We start from the raw sequence: 22455 nt of genomic DNA on the forward strand, positions 1-22455 counted from the left end.
TCCAAAAATGTTTTGGCTTTTTTTTTTTTGTCAAAATTATGACAGCTTTTTTTGTTTGCATGACCAGTGAAGTGTATGATGTTAAAGGGATAGTAAACCCCAAAATTGTATTTTATGATTCAGATAGAACATACAATTTTAAACAACTTTCCAATTTAATTCTATTATCAAATTTTCTTCATTCTTTTGTTATCCATTGCTGAAGGGACAGCCTTTCACTACTGACAGGAAGCTAAAAATATCTATTTAGCCAATCACAAGAGACAAATATGTGCAGGCACCAATTAGCAGCAGCTCCCACTAGTGTATGATATGGGCGTATTCATTTTTTTTAACAAGGGATACTAAGAGAACGAAGCACATTTGAAAATAGAAGCGATTTTAAAAGTGTCTTAAAATGACATGCTCTATCTGAATCATGCAAGTTTAATTTTGTCTTTCCTATCCCTTTAACCTGATATGCATAATGATACCAGAGCTTGTATTGGAAGGGAATTCATGTGCAAGTGACCTATTGCTGTACAATCAATGGGTAACTAACACAAAAACAAATTACAAAAGCCAAGATTCATTTTACAAGAAGCATTTTTGTGTGTGTAGATAGTGGTATATATGGGTAGAGCGACAAATATCCACATACCACAAAAGAAAAAAGCTGGAATATTTTGTTACGTCTTCCTAAAGCCTCAAGGTCTGTTTTACTACTTAGTGCAAGTACAATAAAAAAATATACGGATTTCCACCACCTCATAGTTGTTTTTATCAACAAAATGTCAGAATATTTTTTTAATACCATAAAAATAAATATGAGCAATATTTCAACTACGAACCTACTATACAAAGCTAAAAGATTTTAAGACTTTAATTTACAATATAAAAAGAAAAAAATAAATAATTAAAAATGTTATTGTTAAACCTACAGTCCTTCCCTATTCACTGTCAATACATTGTGGTACCAACTTAGATACAGCCTATCATTGTAACTTCTGAGCGATGGAATGTTATTTATGCAATGTATGCTGTAAGTTGTAATAAAATGATATAATAAAAAAAAATGTTATTGTTAAAGGAACACTGAATCAAAATTAAACTTTCATTATTCAGATAGAGCATGCCATTTTAAACAACTTTCCATTTTACTTCCATTAACAAAATGTGTCTTTTTATATTTAAACTTTTTGAGTCATCAGCTCCTACTGAGCATGTGCAAGAATAAGTGTGTATGCATTTGTGAATGGCTGATGGCTGTCACATGGTACGTGTATGCATTTGTGAATGGCTGATGGCTGTCACATGGTACAGGGGGAGTGGAAAAAGACATAACTTTTAAAATTGTCAGAAAAAAAATCTACTACTCATTTGAAGTTAAGACTAAGTGCTATTGCATTGTCTTGTTATCTTGCATTTGTTGATTATGCAAATCTACTGTGTTGACTGGTCCCTTAAACAGTGTTGAAACTACACATTCTGTTATGTTTGTTTCATTCCTTTAATTTATTACATAACAACTTATTTTGTAAATGTGATCTTACATGAGTCTCTACAGAAATCAATCAATCAAAAATGTCTACAATTTTATTGAAACATTGTACATGAAACATGTAGCAAACAAAAGTGTTTAAAAATAGAGCAAGAGACAGTTTTTTTTTTCTTTTGAAAATGTCCCTTTAAATCTTGAGACTAATTTGCACCTTTATGCAAGATTCACAGCCAGCTGTAAATGAGAAATACTAGAGCGCAGGTGCTGACAGATAAACTTCCACATGTGCTTGTGTTTATAGAGGAATTCCTGGATAGGGCACCAGAAAAATAACTGAGAATCTGCAGCACACATTAGGAAAATAAACTAACCAAGGAAGATAACCTGCACCAAACCCACATACCACGTCATATCTAACTAATTATAGAGGGTAAATGTGTCCGTTTATTGGGGTCCATTAATGACAGACATCTTGGAACATAAAATACTATAAAAAAAAAAAAGTTTTTTTCTTGGGTACAAAAATGTGCCTTTATTTTTATGTATATACAAACGTTTAAACAGTTGAAGGGAATTAACACTTGTAATATAATGCAAAAAATAAATCAGTTAATGAAAAAAATAATAATAAAAAAAAAATTAGGAAGATCTCCAAAAAAAAAAATGCGTACTTGCTTATAACAAATACGGAGCAGATACAAAACCACTAGACTAGAGGCAGCAGTTACTCTAGCACCTTTGCCGAAGTAAATAAAAACTTTTACAAGAGGTTTACGTATTACCTTTAGCCTTTAAAAATATACCTGCTTTTAAATATTTGTATTGGTTCGTTTAAGGCCCCTTCAAAGGGAAAGGAAAGGGAAAGGAAACCACCAAATTTTCTTTCATTGTTTGGATAGAACATACAACTTTCCAATTTACTTCTATTATCAAATTTGCTTAATTATTTCCTTTATCCTTTTTTATCCTTTGCTGAAGGAACAGCATTGCCCTACTGGCAGTAGGGTTGCCACCTCAGCCATGTTTTGCTGGACACTTATGAGTTATACATGCTCCAGGGTGTGCAGGGAGGAACATGAATTTTAACCCTGGATAGCACTCAAATAGTGACACTGAACACCACTATTTATGTCCCTCTCTGCACACCCTGCAGCATGTATTTCTCATAAGTGTCCAGGAAAACATGGCCGAGGTGGCAACCCTAACTGGCAGCTAGTTAGCCAATCACAAGAGACAAATGTGTGCAGGCACCAATCAGCAGCTACCTTCTACTAGTGTAGGATATATGCGTATTCTTTTTCAGCAAGGGATACCAAGAGAAAGAAGCACAATGGAAAACAGTGAATTTCAAAGTGTCTTAAAATGACATGCTGTATCTGAAACATGCAAGTTTAATTTTGACTTTCCTATCCCTTAAAAGTGTAAAAAAGAATGTTATTGTGTGTTAGAGCATTTTGTTATAGCACTATTGGTTGCAAATGCGTTAAAAACATAGGGCTATATTACAAGTGGCACGCTAACTGTTAAGGGGTATATTGCAGCTCTTTGTGTGTGTTGGAAGTAGCACGTATTAAGAGTTGAAAGGAAAATGTGTTTGCTTGAGCTCAATTGAATTTTTCCATACGCCTGGATAGCACAACTTCACCTTGGAATGTGAAATATTGATATTTCATGTTGGTTTAGCGCACTTGAGTAAATGTGACCTGATTTGAGCATGAGTATGGGTGTTAAGGCTTTTTCCCACTTTTGGGGTTTTATATCCCTTTAAAGCCAGCACCAGAGCAGTAATGCAAGCCTGGGACCTACCTGAACAAATCTGGTGAGCCAACAACAGGCATATGCATGCAGCGCCAATCACCAGCTAGCTCACAGTAGTGCATTGTCGCTCTTGAGTCTTTCTAGGTATATTTTTCAACAAAGGATATTATTATTATTATTATACTTTATTTATGAAGCGCCAACATATTCCGCAGCGCTGTCCATGGGTATAATTTATTTAAATAAAACAATGAGAACAAACTTGTAAGAGACAGGACAACATTTTACAAACACATACAAGAGGAATTGAGGGCCCTATTCCCATGGCAATTTACAATCTAGATACCAAAAGAATACTGTAAATTTGATACTAGAAGCATATTAAACAATCTCTTAATACTGCATGAGCTACCTGAACCTTTAAATTTCTGTAGGCACATAATGAAATTCCACAGTGTACGTCTAATGATTATGGTTGCCACCCAGCCTGTATTTTACAGACAAGGTAGGTCATTTTGAGATTCAGGTCTATATAAAAAATAACGAATAAATATAGAAATGAAGGTTCTGTCATTCTGAAACTTCTGCTATGAGTATTGGGGGGATATTTATCAAAGCGTCAACTGATAATACGCTGGATCGTCAAATGTTGAAATGTGTGACGAAATATACGCCCCTGCAATCTCAATCCGACGCACATTTGACTCTATTTAACCCTTTTCCCAGTTTATCAAACATTTAACAGGTACGCTTGCTAGTTTTCAAACCGCCACCCTTGAGGCCGCGGATGCTATAGAAATCAATTGGAGTCTGAAAACACAGCTTATGTTCGATGCTGCAAGAGAATGAAGCATATTACAAAATAAAAGTAAATTAGAAACTTTATTAAAAATGTATACCCTTTCTAAATCAAACAATATTATTGCTCCACATTTGGTGCACTAGTAGATATTGTGATAAAAATGAAAAATACATTACTACTTATGGATTGTGCTACAAATTTGTCTCTCATTACAAAGCAAGGGGACAATATTATTTCTACAAATTTGTTAAAAAGTTTTGTCCCAAACTTGTCGCACTAATAGATATAGAGATAAAAATAAAATAAATACACAACATAATATAGCTAACTTCCTTTTTATTTTTTGTGAAAAATCTATTTTCACCATGTTTAAGCCATGTAATACAAGTCCCACTTTCCACTTTGCACCAACACTTTTCCTAACAATTATGACGCAAACTCCAAAACAACCCACACACTAGTGAATTTTTCAACCACTTTTGATCGGAATATGCATAATCACATGATTTATGACATCAGCCAATCTGATTCAAATATATATTTTAAACTATCACTAACGAATCAAATTGCTGGATACTTGTGTCATTGATCACTCATCAGAACTTGTAAGTGCCATTTGTTACATTGTGTATTAAACTTTGAAAGTATGTATATGTATGTGAAATTAGTATTAAAGATAAACATTGATGCTGACATTAGGACACACAGTGTAATATTTTAGACAATGATTTTAAAATTCAAATTGATGTTTGATTCAGTATAATCTTAAAGGGACACTCCGGTTAAATTAAATTTTCATGAGTCAGATAGTGCATGTAATTTTAAACAACTTTCCAATTTACTTCCATTAAAAAAATGTGCACAGTCTTTTATATTTACAATTTTTGAGTCACCAGATCCTACTGAGCATGTGCAAGAATTCACAGACTATACGTATATGCATTTGTGATTGGCTGATTGGTATCACATGGTACAAGGGGAGTGGAAATATACATAACTTTGAAATTTGTTATAAAGAAATCTACTACTCATTTGAAGTTCAGACTAAGTGCTTTTGCATTGTCTTGTTATACACATATACACACGCACGCACAAGTATGTGTAAAGATATATGTACAAATTCTAGCATTAATAATCATTTATAAAAAAGAAAAACATGAGATAAAAGCATATCATGACTTCTAGAAATACAAATACACATTCATTTATGTGAAAGTATCATATAACAGATTTTTTTATAACAATTAAATATAAAAATAACTTTCTATGAGATATTGTTTGTTATGGCATAAATGTAGCTATTTCTTGGACATTAACAGATGAAAAAATAAAACATTAGCTTTAGAGAAATGTGCTTGTTCATGGACAGTAAAGAAATGGTATAAATAAAGTTGGGAAAAAACAGAATATCCGTGACATCGATTACTGTTAGTTAACAACAGTCCGATGCTCATCGCGCAGTACTTGACGCGCTTGTTTTTTACAGTTTTTTTTATAAATAATATATGCACATCCGCGGCAGTGATGTCTGGAGAAATCTGGCGAGCGTATTGACGCCGGGGAATGCACAGAGATTGATGCTTTGATAAATATCCTCCTTGGAGTCTAATTGAAAACAAGACAAATAAGTCCTAGCAGCTTTAGGTTCTGAGCTATGTTTTGTGATGATTTATGCAAATTTATGCTAATGACCATGGCCAGCATTTTTCCCAAAAAAAGATGATAACACTACCAAGGATCCATGCTCCAAAAGGATGCTGTAAAAAGCAAAACCTAAATAAATAGTAATCCAGATGCTTACAAATGTATTTGAAACTGCAGCTACACATAACAGATTTCTTTTGTAGCGGCAGAACTAGAAGTTTAGGAGCCATGGTTTTCTGAATCCAAAATTCTGCCCTACTGTAATCTGCACGTTACCTGAAACAATGGGTATACTATACAATCACATTTTTTAGCCAAACTTATTTTCAGGGGGGATATGTAAGAAAATACAATTGTAATATTTTATAGTTTTATAGGATTTGTTTCAGCCTGCTCAACAACAGACCCTGTAACAGCAGACCAAAAAAGGCCCTATTTGTAAAATGTAAAAAAAAATTATAGCACTGGTAGTGTTTAGAGTAAAAATAGCAAAAACTAGAATATTTCCAAATCCAATAAAACATATTCCAGAATTACACAATCTGCAAATATTACAGAGGACCAGGCAACCAAATAAAAGTACATAAAAGTAAAGCAAATGCCCTGTTCAATAGTATGTATCCTTTTATGTTATAAACTTTATAATGGAAAAGTCTACATAATCCACTATGTTGTGCTGTGAGATTCTCACTCGATTTCTACATTGAAAATGCTCATTCTAACCTCCTCTCTTCTAAAGAACCCTAATTGCATTATCCATGACTCCAAAGAGGACAAAACCTTGTAGCTGACCCAACCATACTGGAGTCTCAGAGCAAGCCGCCCGGCTGGCACTAATTCTTTCCTTGTGATTTGCTATGCCCTTAATCCCCATAGTTTGTATGGTCTAACTACCAGGCCCCACACACCAATTTATGTGTAACTGTGTCTTCATATCAGCATGACAATGACATTAAAAAGCTCCCCCCCCCCCAACAATTTTTTTTTTGTTCCCTTGAGAAATGCAAGTATAACAAAATCTTCATACTTTCCATTTAAATTGTGCTCATATTGGTAACTCAATCAAAATAGCCAGTGAGATGGTAAACACAGAGCCTCAATTTAAAGTTAATGGAGATACAACAAACCCAGTGGTCAGGGAGTCTGTGGAGCCGTAGGACAGTGCAAAATGTGATAATGGAAGTAAACTGGAAAGTGTCTTAAAACTGCATGCTCTATCTAAATCATTAAAGTTTGTTTGACTTGCGTGTCCCTTTAAAAGGACTCTATTCTCCTGAATTTTTATTGTTTAAAACGATAGATAATCCCTTTATTACCAATTCCCCAGTTTTGCATAACCAACACTGTTATATTAATACATGTTTTACCTCTGTAATTACCTTGTTTCTAAGCCTCTGCAGACTACCCCCTTTCTCTGTTCTTTTGACAGACATACAGTTTAGCCAATCGGTGCAGACACTTAACTCCACGGGAGTGAGTACAATGTTATCTATATGACACACATGAACTAGCAGTGTCTAACTGTCAAAATGCACTGAGAAATGAGGCAGTTTGACAGCTTAGAAAGTAGCATATGAGCCTATCTAAGTTTAGCTTTCCACAACGAATACCAAGAGAGCTAAGCAAATTTGATGATAAAAATAAATTGGATGTTTAAAATTGCATGTTTTATCTGAATCATGAAAGAAAAAAAAAAGTGGGTTTCATGTCCCTTTACTATTGCTTGAATAGTGCTCTTTCCTTTACATGATAGGAGTTTTTAGAGTTTAATGTCCCATTAAAGAAAACAAGCCCAATTATACATATTTCCCTTCACAAAAAAATTATTTACAGAGCAGTCTTCAAAGGTCAGAAACTAACAATGCAGAAAACTACATGTGTCAAATGTACAGGAATTATCTCTATATAAGGACTTTATTTGGACATTTACCAATACTTTTTTTCCCTAAACAACTAAGGCCTAGATTACGAGTTTTCCGTTAGAGGCTATGCGGTGCTTACGAGCAGTTTTTTCTCACCGCTCACTTACATGCAGCGCTGGTATTATGAGTTTTCAGAAACCCGGCGTTAAAAGGCAAGAAGTGAGCGTTGAGCAAAATTTTGCTCATTACCGCACTCCAATACCAGCGCTGCTTAAGTCAGAGGTGAGCTGGTCGTACGAGCTCGTGCACGATTTCCCCATAGGAATCAACGGGGAGAGCCGGCTGAGAAAAAGTCTAACACCTGCAAAAAAACAGCGTAAAGTTCCTTAAAGCAGCCCCTTTGATTCTTATGGGGAAATAAAAGTTATGTCTACACCTAACACCCTAACATGAACCCCGAGTCTAAATACCCCTAATCTTACACTTATTAACCCCTAATCTGCCGCTCCCGACATCACCAACACCTGCATTATATTTATTAACCCCTAATCTGCCTCTCCGTACACCGCCGCCACCTACATTATACTTATTAACCCCTAATCTGCTGCCCCCAACATCGCCGACACCTACATACTATTTATTAACCCCTAATCTGCCGCCCCCAATGTCACCGCAACCTACCTACACTTATTAACCCCTAATCTGCCGTCCCAACCTCGCAGCCACTATAATAAACATATTAACCCCTAAACCGCTGCACTCCCGCCTCGCAAACATTAGTTAAATATTATTAACCCCTAATCTGCCGTCCCTAACATCGCTGCCACCTACCTACATTTATTAACCAATAATCTGCCGCCCCCAACGTCGCCGCCACTATATTAAAGTTATTAACCCCTAAATCTAAGTCTAACCCTAACACCCCCTAACTTAAATATAATTTAAATAAATCTAAAGAAAATTACTATCATTAACTACATTATTCCTATTTAAAACTAAATACTTACCTATAAAATAAACCCTAAGCTAGCTGCAATATAACTAATAGTTACATTGCATCTAGCTTAGGATTTATTTTTATTTTACAGGCAAGTTTGTATTTATTGTAGTTATTAAATAGGTATTAACTATTTAATAACTACCTAGCTAAAATAAATACAAAAGTACCTGTAAAATAAAACCTAACCTAAGTTACACTAACACCTAACACTACACTATAATTAAATAAATTAACTAAATTAAATACAATTACCGAAATTAAATTAGCTAAAGTACAAAAAACAAACAAACACTAAATTACAGAAAACAATAAACAAATTACAGATATTTAAACTAATTACACCTAATCTAATAGCCCTATCAAAATAAAAAAAGCCCACCCAAAATAAAAAAAAAACCCTAGCCTAAACTAAACTACCAATAGCCCTTAAATGGGCCTTTTGCGGGGCATTGCCCCAAAGTAATCAGCTCTTATACCTGTAAAAAAAAAAATACAACCAACCCCCCCAACAGTAAAACCCACCACACACACAACCAACCCCCCAAATAAAATAATATCTAAAAAAAAACTAAGCTCCCCATTGCCCTGAAAAGGGCATTTGGATGGGCATTGCCCTTAAAAGGGCAGTTAGCTCTTTTGCAGGCCCAAACCCTAACCTAAAAATAAAACCCACCCAATACACCCTTAAAAAACCTATCACTAACCCCCTGAAGATCGACTTACCGGGAGAAGTCTTCATCCAAGCCGGGCCGAAGTCCTCAACGAAGCCGGGGGAAGTCTTCATCCAAGCCGGGCGAAGTGGTCCTCCAGACGGGCAGAAGTCTTCATCCAGACGGCATCTTCTATCTTTATCCATCCGGCTCGGAGCGGGTCCATCTTCAAGACATCCGACGCCGAGCATCCTCTTCATCCAACGATTAAAGACGAATGAAGGTACCTTTAAGTGACGTCATGCAAGATGGCGTCCCTTAGATTCTGATTGGCTGATAGAATTCTCTAGGTAGAAAAAATCCTATTGGTTGATCCAATCAGCCAATAGGATTGAAGTTCAATCCTAATGGCTGATCCAATCAGCCAATAGGATTCAGATCGCATTCTATTGGCTGATTGGAACAGCCAATAGAATGCAAGCTCAATCCTATTGGCTGATTGAATCAGCCAATAGGATTGAACTTCAATCCTATTGGCTGATTGCATCAGCCAATAGGATTTTTTCTACCTTAATTCCGATTGGCTGAGAGAATTCTATCAGCCAATCGGAATCTATTGATGCCATCTTGGCTGACGTCACTTAAAGGAAACGTCATTCAGTAAGAAGACTCCAGATGAAGAGGATGCTCGGCATCGGATGTCTTTAAGATGGACCCGCTCCGAGCCGGATGGATGAAGACTTCTGCCCGTCAGGAGGACCACTTCGCCCGGCTTGGATGAAGACTTCTCCCGGCTTTGTTGAGGACTTCGGCCCGGCTTGGATGAAGACTTCTCCCGGTAAATCGATCTTCAGGGGGTTAGTGTTTTTTTAAGGGTGTATTGGGTGGGTTTTATTTTTAGGTTAGGGTTTGGGCCTGCAAAAGAGCTAACTGCCCTTTTAAGGGCAATGCCCATCCAAATGCCCTTTTCAGGGCAATGGGGAGCTTAGGTTTTTTTAGATAGTATTTTATTTGGGGAGTTGGTTGTGTGGGTGGTGGGTTTTACTGTTGGGGGGGTTGTTTGTATGTTTTTTTACAGGTAAAAGAGCTGATTACTTTGGGGCAATGCCCCGCAAAAGGCCCTTTTAAGGGCTATTGGTAGTTTAGTTTAGGCTTGGGTTTTTATTTTATTTTGGGTGGCTTTTTTTATTTTGATAGGGCTATTAGATTAGGTGTAATTAGTTTAAATATTTGTAATTTGTTTATTATTTTCTGTTATTTAGTGTTTTGTTTTTTTTGTACTTAAGCTAATTTAATTTAATTTAGTTAATTATATTTAATTTAGTTAATTTATTTAATCATAGTGTAGGTGTTAGTGTAACTTAGGTTAGGTTTTATTTTACAGGTACTTTTGTATTTATTTGTATTTATTTTAGCTAGGTAGTTATTAAATAGTTATTACTATTTAATAACTATTCTACCTAGTTAAAATAAATACAAACTTGCCTGTAAAATAAAAATAAACCCTAAGCTAGTATAAGTATTTAGTTTTAAATAGGAATAATATAGTTAATGATAGTAATTTTCTTTAGATTTATTTAAATTATATTTAAGTTAGGGGGTGTTAGGGTTAGACTTAGATTTAGGGGTTAATAACTTTAATATGGGGGCGGCAGATTAGGGGTTAATAACTGTAGGTAGGTGGCGGCGATGTTAGGGACGGCAGATTAGGGGTTAATAATATTTAACTAATGTTTGCGAGGCGGGAGTGCGGCAGTTTAGGGGTTAATATGTTTATTATAGTGGCGGCGACGTTGGGGGCGGCAGATTAGGGGTTAATAAGTGTAGGTAGGTGGCGGCGACATTGGGGGCGGCAGATTAGGGGTTTATAAATATAATATAGGTGTCGGCGATGTTGGGGGCAGCAAATTAGGGGTTCATAAATATAATGTAGGTGGTGGCGGTGTCCGGAGCGGCAGATTAGGGGTTAAAAATGTTATCATAGTGTTTGCGATGCGGGAGGGCCTTGGTTTAGGGGTTAATAGGTAGTTTATGGGTGTTAGTGTACTTTTTAGTACTTTAGTTATGAGTTTTATGTTACGGAGTTGTACCATAAAACGCTTAACTACTGACTTTTAAATGCGCCTTTTTGGCCTCCCAGGACAGACTCGTAATACCGGCGCTATGGAAGTCCCATAGAAAAAAGACTTTACGAAGTTTACGTAAGTCGTTTTACGGTAAGGCCAAAGAAGTGTACGGTGACCCTAAACCTGCAAGACTCGTAATACCAGCGGGCGTAAAAAAAACAGCGTTAGGACCTCTTAACGCTGCTTTTTTACCCTAACGCACAACTCGTAATCTAGCCGTAAGTTAGCTGCAAAGAATTAAATAGTAACAAAATTAAATAAAAACAATGAAGAAATGAAGGTCAAATATACATCACTTAATTTTAAATATTTGTGCACAATTTAGTAATACCAGCACGCACAAATGTGAGCTGGTATTACAAGTGAGGTGCAATGCGAGCGCGACCTCGTATTCACATTGCATGGAAGCATTGCACTCACGAGAGCGCACTTCCATAAAAAAGGGACCTCACGTGTTATTTTGGGGGCAATTGGGGGACATTAAAAACATGAACCAGAGGTCTGACCTCTGGTTAATTTTTTGAACACTAATTGCTACCGCAAGCTTGCGGCAGCAAAAAACAGCCAATTATAATGTATATTATCGCTCGTCCGTAAACGGGCGAATTTGCCCGTTTGCAAGCGCGCAATAAAGTAGTGCTTCACTTGTGATCTAGCCCTAAATGTGAAGGAGAACAGATTCCTGTTGCAACATTAACTTATTTTAATTTGTCATTTTCTTCATTCAAAATCTAGATGGAGATGAACAGTGAGAACAGAATATCTGTAGGGAAAATAAGAAACTAAAAAACTTCAATGAAAAGTTATAAAACCCAAGCATCAACAATATCTAGATAAACGTATAAGCTTCAACAACACTCCAAAACAAACAAGCTATATGATGCAAAAGTACAGCCATAATTAGCAGGTACCTTTCTTTTGTAAGGATTCAGTGTTGTATTCAAATTATGCTGTCCTAGGCCCAATAATGTGATTTACGCCCAATAATATGATGTGATTATCACAGTGGAAGAACCAGGCAGACAAGAAGGGGAGTACGCATGTGCTGGGAACACTTAAAGGGACATAGAACTTTACATTTTTCTTTCATGATTCAGACAGAGCATACAATTTTAAACAACTTTCTAATTTACTTCTGTTATCTAATTTGCTTTGTTTTTTTGTATCCTTTGTTGAAAAGCATGCCCATGTAAGCTCAGGATCAGGAAGCCAGTTGCTGACTGGTGGCTAGACTTATATATCATTGGCTTATTAATGATGTGTTCAGCTATCTCCCATTAGTGCATAGAAGCTCCTTCAATAAAATATATCAAGAAAATGAAGCAATAGTGATAATAGCAGTAAATTGGAAATGTATTTAAAATTGTATGCTGGATCTGAATCATGAAAGAAAAACTTGGGGTTTCATATCCCTTTAAGTTTGATATTCTACCGTTCCTTAAAATTGTCTTCCTATACCTAGGCCTAGCTGGGATATTTGTAGGACTGAAGCAGAATAATGAGTAATTTGTAATGAATTATGGGAAAATTCAAGATGTATTATTCAAAATGTTCATAAAGCCTAGACATTGTTTAAAAAATGTACATTTGCTAAATATTTTGAAGGAAAAAAAAAAGGCTGAAAGGTAACAGCAAGTGCAATATAAATGCAGCCCAGTGAATGGATGTGGTGGTTGATATAATGTAACAGCTGCATTGCAGACAAATTGCTGGTGGTCATATGTTATTGCTGGAAGGCTGACTGTATCCTCCCCAGCCCTTTGCTCCAAAATCAACACAGTATTAGAAAATCATTTTGTCTGGTTTACTTATACTGCTGTAGAAATCTGACAGCTGCTTTATAATAAAGGGCTATGTGCATTATATATTATATTATTTGTTTTAAAAGATGAATACAAAAGAAGAAAACAGACGAAATCTGAAAACAATGAATAATAACAGCAAGGAAATATATATGTTCAATTTAGGACAAAATCCTCAAGACCTATAATGTAACATTACGTGGTCATATAACAGGATTCTGCATTACTAAGAGCCTCTATAAGAACATGTGTAAAATCGTGTTGTCTGGTACATTGCAAGACAATACAGAGACACTAACTAATAAGAAAGCTGGATGCTAATATAATGGATTTACGAGAATTCTAACATCCCCTCTTCTTGAGTATAGAGTTTACCAGTAATATGAGAAACCAGAGTTTACGGAGCCTCCACAAATACATTGAAGTTTAATAGACCTCTCTGACAGAGCGCTCACTGCCTATGTGGTCATTTATTTTGTTCATACAGGTATACCTCACTTTACAGCGCTTCACTTTACAGCGATTCGCTAATACAGCGCTTTGTGGAGCTGAAGTTCAACCTCCAAGGATTTTGAAACAGTGCTGTAATCATTGTGCGATTGCGAGAAAAGTGACTGGCACTATTTTGTTATGCTTAGTTCACTCTGTTAACAGCATTGCAGTGCAATCTTTGTCTCAGTGCTACAGTCTGGCAAATTTTACTACAGTAATTGTCACTATTTTACAGGTAAAGTATTTATTGAATACTAATTGAATACTTGCTGTGCTAGTGTTAAACTTAACGTAGCACTATTGCACCCCTAATATATGTCAGTTCAAACATGTTTTCAAGATTTTAAACACTGAAAAGAAAGCTATAACTGCCTTGTTTCACTTTAAGGCGGTTTTCACTTTACAGCAGGGCTCCGGTCCCTAACCCGCTGTATGAGCGGGGTATACCTGTATTTCCTAAGCAAAAATTGGTTTTCCAAAAGTTGGGACACAGTTTTCAGTATCATTTTCTCTTTAATACATCCGATAAGGTAGCAGACTATGAAACATTAGTAAATTGCAACAAAGTAAAGTGCTTTTTTTATCGAGAAACTGAAATAAAATGTATACTGGGGCTCTATAGTCTCATACTCCAAACATTTGTGGCTGGGTATCAGGGACTAGGAAGGTTGATGGGGGCCAGTAGGCCATTTTGTAAGTGGAGCCATGTTGGGAGGGTGGGATAGTGGGTGGTTTGTAGGTGGGTTTGTGGGTGTCTAGGTAGTTTGTGGTTGTGTCTGGGTTATCTGTGAGTGGGGATAAGGGAAATTCTGGAAACAGGGACAATGGCTGTCTCAGAGGTAAAGAGCTCGGAATCAGGGACTGTCCCTCAACAATACGGACAGTTAGAAAGTCTGCAAACCTAACATACTTTTCCATAATCTTTGCAATGAAAATTGTATTAAAAAAGCACAATGTTTGCTTCTAGATTGTAAGTTCCCACGGGAATAGGGCCCTCAATCCCTCCTGTATGTGTTTGTAAATTTTGTCCTGTATCTTACAAGTCTTGTATTGTTTTATTTAAATAATTTGTATCCATGGACAGCGCTGCGGAATATGTTGTAATAATGTGCTGATCAGAAGTCTGCCAGGGAGCTGATGGGTAGGTATGCTTAACTTTATATAATGCACAAATATACTGATTCCATAGAGCATGTTATTTTTGCATGAATGTCCCTTTTTAAACATGGGGTCAATCACAATCCTATAGAGAAATAACTAATTTGGTGTTAATCACTGATAAAAACGTAATTTATCTAAAAAAATCCCCTTACACTTCAATGGAGAATTGTGTACAAAAATCCTTAGATACACTTTTCTAAAGCATTGTGATTGACCCCATAGTAAACAAAAATACAGATGGCCATCGTTTTACAACGGTTCAATTTACACTGTTTCAGAATAACAACCTTTTTTTCCAGTCATGTGACTGCTATTGAAAAGCATTGAGAAGCAGTGCATTTATTAAAATAGCCAGTAGGTGGAGCTGTCCGCTTGTGTTGCAGCAAAGCCAAGCAAGCCGAAATTAATCAGTTTAAACAGTCCTGAGCTATCTAGCAGATTTCAAAGGAACAAGATCTTCCTGTCTATAAATCAGTCCAGATTGGAATGCATAGAAAGAACTGTTTGCAGAAAAATGCAAGTGAAGTCTGTGTTGTGTGATTATTTTATTAGGTTTAAAATGTTGTTTATCAAATGTTTTTGTTTATTTATCTTAGTTTAATTATATATTCTGTGTTGTGTGATTATTTTATTAGGTTTATAATGCTGTTTAGCATTTAAAGTCTTCATTTCAAAGCTTTAAAAATAATGTATTAGGTGTTACTTATGACAATTTTGAGAGGGGCCTAGAACCTATCTCCCTCACTTCCCATTGACTTACAATATAAACTGGGTTTCAATTTACAATGGTTTCAATTTACAACCATTCCTTCTGGAACCTAACCCCGGCGTAAACTGAGGGCTACCTGTAAAAGTGTTTTATTGTTCATTACAATGTCCCTTTAATAAAAATAAAAAAACTTAATAAACACAATGATTTTGATGCTGTATTTTCAAATTATGTCAAACATAAATCCAAGCACTTTTTTCCACCATATTTGTTTTTAATTCCTGGATCACAAAAATGTAGAACACAAGCTGCTATCTCTGGTGACTGCTGTATTCCTCCATGTGACAAGACATAGCAGATGGCATTTATATCCACAAGCTTCCCAGTAATGCACACGCTTTCCTCACATTACTAGGTGTCACACTTAAGAAGTTCTCAGGTTCCCAAAGCATAAATAAAATATGAACAGTGTTTTAAAACAAAGGATACGACACACTGGTGTGGACCAGAGCTATCCATATGGTATTTTGAAAGACCACTATAACAATGGTTTGTAATCACTCTCAGAGTCTGCTTAATATATTTACAAAGCAGCCATGCTTCATAATGTAATGAAAACACAGCAGGGCAGCACATTATACTGTCGCAAATAGAATTAAAGACAATTTCACTACATTGATAATGAGGAACATGCTCCAGCGTCTCAAACGCTTAATTTGTGTCTGTTGTAAACCTAATTTATCATGTAACCAGTCGACATATGGGATATATGTGCTGGTATTTATTAGTCTTATTTCTACTCCTATGTTAAACATGTTATAAAACTCTTATCTGTGTATATCTACCGTATAAATCCGTAGGGACACTGGAGAGATGATTTGCCTAAATCATACATTTTATTTTCTTACTATGATATTATAACTATACATTTTTGCATATTATGAATATAAACTTTTTTTTTGGCAAGGTGGAGATTGAACATCTTTTATTTATTTTTTAAATTATAATATATATAGAAAGTGCCAGGGGTCTGTCTGCATCCTACACAAAATGCATATATGCATTGATAATAAGCAAAATAATAATAAATAAATGAAAGTGCATAATTTGTAGATGACTGATTTATTCTCACAGCAAGGTAGTGGAAGTGATGTATTAAAGTCTAACCGTTACTTCATTATCCCTCAAAATATAGACAAGGAAACAGTTGACAATGCATATTTGTTTTTGAAAGTAAACTCCTTGTAATTACAACATATTTCTGTTGTCTTGCTATAGAATAACATATCAGCCAAGTCTAAACATATTTTAAAAAACATTAACGTCTTGTTTGCTGCAATTGTTTTCCAATAACCAAACTTCATCCACCACTTGCCTTATTTGGAGGAGGCAATCTGGGCTTGTTTTGCATAAGATAAGACTAGCCGCAGTCATTAAGTTAGCACAATTAGGGAACAATATGTAGCAGGGTTAGCCTTGAGGAATCATCAGGGTGCCTTTCAAGCCCTGAGAATGGGAAATTCGCAATTATCAAAGCTAAATTACACAAAAAGGGGGCAATATAAATAAAGTATATTGCAAAAGTTCTTTAAATAAGCATATCTAAACAGTATATATATAAATAAAACTGTCCCTTTAATGATGTTTCCATTATTTTAAACAAGGCTGTCTCTCCCTAAGCCCTGCTCTAAAATCCCCTGTACTCTGTTGTCTGCGCCCACTAAAATGAATGTGCTGCTTGTTGCCACTGGTGACAGAAGGACTAGCACAGTTCTGAAGCTCATCTGCAGAGTAGGTCCTGTCTCTCCTATGTGACAACAAGCATCCAATAGCATGCTCACTTTCACACTAAGCTTCATTTTTATTAAATAAAAAAGGGGTCTGAGCAAAAGAATATAGTACTGATGGATCCTATAGCACTGTTGAAAAGGTTAGGCGATTACCTTTCCAATGGTCTTGGGGGTCTGTAGCTGCTTAGATGCCTGAGATACAGGCTTCTAAGCAGCATGTGCCCTGCTCCTATACTTAACATTGTTAAGTATAAATAAAGTTGTGCGTTATCACGTTATTGCGCGTGACATCACCACGCAAAACGGGAAGCCCTGGCGATGCCTGTCACTCTACAGGCATGATCACCGGGGTAGGAGCGGGTGGGAGCCCCCAGATCTCCCTCAAGGTGGGAGAGTGCTAGTGACTGCTCTGAGCCGTCATTAGCACCAGAGTGAGAAACTCTGTGATGACTCAGAGCAGTCATTAGCACTCAAATGATTAAAGGGACACTCAAGTCAAAATTAAAATTTCATGATTCAGATAGAGCAATGAATTTTAAACAACTTTCCAATTTACTTCCATTAACAAAATGTGCACAGTCTTTTTATATTTACACTTTTTGAGTCACCAGCTCCTAAGGAGCATGTGCAAGAATTCACAGAACACACAAATATGCATTTGGGATTGGCTGATGGCTGTCACATGATGCAGGGGGAGTGGAAATAGACATAACTTTGAAATTTGTCAGAAAAAAAGATTACTACTCATTTGAAGTTCAGACTAAGTGCTATTGCATTGTCCTTTAATCATGCATTTGTTGTTTATGTAAATCTACTGTATTTACTGGTTCTTTAAACTCTGGTCTGTGAAGAGTGTTTGAGGTTTGGAGATGAGAAAAATGATCTACAAGTAGGATCTTCGTTAGAAAAGTCAACTGACACATTGTATAAAGGGTGTCATTATTGAGATGTTTTCTTCAATGTTCTTCTTTACATCACATGCTTTATATAAAAATAGAATTCTTAAATTATTTTTTATAATAATGAAAACCATTTTGCATTTAATCCTTTCTCAGCTACACAGCCTCTTTTTTACTGATCTATTTTTACAGTCTGGTGCACTGGTATTTTAGCTGCATTCCAGGACTTTTTTCATGGACTTTACAGTTATCCGCTGGATTACCCAGGTGTCTGTAACTTGCTCTCTCACTTTTTAACAGATGGGTAAGAAAACTAACTACTCAAATAAAATAACTGGATATTGGATATTGGTATCTGGAATATCACTCTTTCACAGATGAACAGTAACCCGTTACAAGCCTGGAATGATTTATTTAGGGCAAGGCTTTATATAGAAAAGCAGAACTTCAAGCTCTGCTGCAAATTCTTTGCTTGTATTGAAGAAAGCTCTAAAGTCTACAGCATACATAGAAAATACCAAAATGTGAAAATAAATCCTCATACAGCAACAACAAAAACTAAACAAAAGAAACATTATTTTGCAACAATTACATGCATTAAATATTTAGAGAATGTAAATGTTGCATTACTGATCCTAATCCACTACGGCCCAGTTTACAAGTGGAGCGCTATTGATAGTGCAGGGTACGCTATCAATATAGCTGGACTTCACTAAAATGAGTGTGCAAATTGATATTACAAGTCCATGGTAAAGAATAACCAGAGAAGGTTTAGCACAGCAGACATCCCTTAAGCGTGCCCTATACTTTAAACGGATATTGAGGCCGTGATAAACATAGCACAATTACACTTATTCTCAAGACTGTGAGAGGCCGAAACGCGTCGACATACCACTGGCATAATGAAAGCTACATACTCCAAGAGGTGGATGGCATATTTGAATATCCTGGGAGGAAACTACTGGATGTGAATTATTTTGTTATGACATACTCCAAAAGGTGGATGAGATCATTAAGACATTCCTCACCACACCAGACTTACCTGTACCAGTACCTGAGTACCCCTTTCAGTGCGGCAACTTACTTCATTAGATTGAGGTAAATTCTGGTAAGGGGATTCACATTGCAAGAGAATATTTGAATGGACTTTTACTATTTTGCATTATTTTGCACTTGATGATTCATAAGATTGTATAATTACATTTATTACTGATCTTTTATACTTATTTATCTAGTTACCATTTTATGTTTTATGTTTTAGATAAGGAATTTTTAAGCGCTGTTTCCCCCTTGTACACATATATATATATATATATATATATATATATATATATATATATATATATATATACACGCGGATCAACATTTCAAGTCCTAAGCTACTAGCCAGGACAAAATGTTACTCGCCACTTCTAATTCCACACACACCACACCAACTACTTCACCCCCTCTTTACATATGTTTAGCCATTGTGAAACATTTTATAATATTGTGTTTATTTTATACCATAACAACTTAAATAATTCTATATACAGTAATAAATTAACAAAAATAAGTTCATAGCTGTTAGAAACATCAACTAGACTTTCTGGAGAAGGCAACAGCTGGATAGAAAAGTTGTTGAACATAGAGAATGCAGAGAGTGCTGACAGTCATGGAAGGTCATAGCAGACCTGGAGATTTTTTTTTTTTAAATTATCATCTCTCCCTTCTCGCTCTTAGCTATCTTTCTCGACTCCCTCCTCTCTTCAATCTCTCATTTTGCTCTCTCCCTTCTCTATCAAGCCATAACTTCTCTTTACACTCTTTCTTTACCCTCTCATATCTCTTCACTCCCCCCCTCCTTTCTCTCTTAACTCTACCTTCTTCTCCACTTTCACTTTTCCTCTCCAATCCCTCACTCTCTGCCCTGTTTACCCTCTCAGAAGTAACAGTCTAAGCACTAATGGGGTCCCTCCAGCCGTTAAGGAATAACATATTCTTGCACTTTCATGGCTATATAATATCCCTTTAGATAATAGTTTTAGCACATAGCACAAAATGTGTGTTTGTCAGTGTTGCAATAGGAATGTACATTCTGCAAATACAATGTGCCAACTTTGCCACTAACAACATGATACCAAACTTCAGACTCAACATTCACTAACTAACTTTCACTCGCCACCTTTAAAATTTCCAATCGCCAATGGCTAGTGGAAATTTTGAGCCCTGAATATATATATATATATATATATACACACATAATAATTATATATATATATTTTTTTTTTATAGATAGATAGAGATATACCTATAGATATTTATTTTACAAAATATATACAGATATATATAGAAAGATATATTTAAAAATAACAAAACAGTGAAGAACGTAGGTAGTTGAAGTATTCTTAATGTACCTTAGGCTTTAGCATAAAGGGAAAGAGAGTTAGTGCGGTCACGTTATCCGACCTCCAGATGTTAGCGCTCAAGCGATAACTTTTTACTTTCAACTTGTAATACCAGTACAAACATAGGAGTGCTATTGATTTACCTTGAACGGTGTTAGCTCTTAACTGTGCTAAAACTTTTGAGTTTCACTTGTAATCTAGCCCCTTGTTTTTAACCAATGCAAAGTGGTTAAAGGGATATGAAACCCAAATAGTGCAGCCATATAGTGCTCTTGCAAATGAACAACATTCCAGCAAAACTGTTGTCATATAGTGCACCAAATATAGGCCGGCTCCTAAGCATACGTCTATGCCTTTCAGCTCAAGATAACATGAGAACAAAATAAAATTGATAATAGAAGTAAATTACGGAGCACAGGGTATTTTAATTTCAGCGCTTCATCAAAAAAAAGAAAGTTAAAGCACTTCATCATTACAACTGATTAATGAATTAATCGCTAACATTCTGGATCTCTTTATACCAAGTGGAAAGTTTACCATCAATTTAAGGTGCTGTGCTTTTGAGCATATCAGATACAGTTCCTGCACACAAAGTTTTTAGGTTACATAGAATGGTTTATAAAGTTACATTGATATTACATATTGGTAATAGTACATATTACTAGTAAAACAATCTATCCAAAGATGGAGGAGTTTACCAAAAACTAACAAAACATATTATATTGCACTACAGCTTGTATATAACTATATGTTTACCTTTTGCAATGGTGTTAAATACATAGCTCCAGAGCAGCAACGCACTACCTGGAGCTAGTTGCATACATAAGGTAAGCCAATGACAGGAAACATGTGCATAGCCACCAATCACCAGTTAGCTCCCAGTAGTACATTGCTGCTTCTGAGCCTACCTAGGTATGCTTCTCAACAAATGATACCAAGGGAACAAAGTAATTGTAATATTAAAGTTTCATTTTGACTTTAATATCCCTTTAAATAGGAAGTCTAAATAAATAAACCAATGAGGAATCTGTAAAGAGAAAATATGTAGCTAATGCCTGAAGTCTGAGTGCCACTCACCATGTTCCTAAAATGAACTTCTTGCATCTACATAGGCTGATAAAACCTAATTTATGTCTGAATTTTACACATTAAAAAAAATAAAAAAAAGAAAGATTTACCAGTGCAACAAATAAAGGGGATTTTCAGTCATGAAGTATAAAATACTTCATGTTGAAAGTTCCTTTATTTGTTTGAAGCATTCACAGTGCTGAGCGACTTAGGCTACCCACGGCAGAAAGCTATTTTGCACTGGGGAACTCTTAGCCAATAGCTTGCTAGCTATCCGACATAATGCCACCTGGCCCGCACAGCTATTGGCTAAGAGTACCTCAGTGCAAAATAGCGTTCTGCCGTGGGTGGCCTGAGGCACTCCACACGGTGAACGCTGCAAATAAATAAATGAACTTTCAGCATGAAGTATTTTATACTTTATGAATGAAAGTCCCCTTTATTTGTTGCACTGGTAAATCCTAGCGTTTCACAAACGCTAGGATTTACTATCACTTTAAGAGCTATATACAGTCATGCATTTTTTTAAATACAGATACATATAAAATTAATAACAGGGAATAAAATTCTAAAATTTTAAAAGTGAGGGTGTGGATAGATTCATAATGACACATAATGCTCTTAAAAATATTTAGTAGATTATGGCTGACACATCAGATAAATACAACTATTAACATTTTTCTTATTTAAATAGGAGAACCATAAAAAAAACTCTTTCATTGTGTTCCATCTTGTTACCACTATGAATGGAATATAAAAAGAAAGAAATCTGTTGCACATAATGCATTCTGAATAAAAACCCAATGGTAAAATACTGAGTTATAT

At 35.7% G+C, this 22455-nt stretch overlaps 1 protein-coding gene across 6 annotated transcripts in view; it reads right to left on the bottom strand.

Annotated features, from left to right (window-relative positions):
- Positions 1-22455, bottom strand: part of KIF13A (kinesin family member 13A) — a 390994-nt gene that overhangs the window by 365874 nt on the left and 2665 nt on the right. The window lies entirely within an intron of this gene.

Source organism: Bombina bombina, chromosome 5 (assembly GCF_027579735.1).
Source record: "Bombina bombina isolate aBomBom1 chromosome 5, aBomBom1.pri, whole genome shotgun sequence".
Lineage (NCBI taxonomy): Eukaryota > Metazoa > Chordata > Amphibia > Anura > Bombinatoridae > Bombina > Bombina bombina.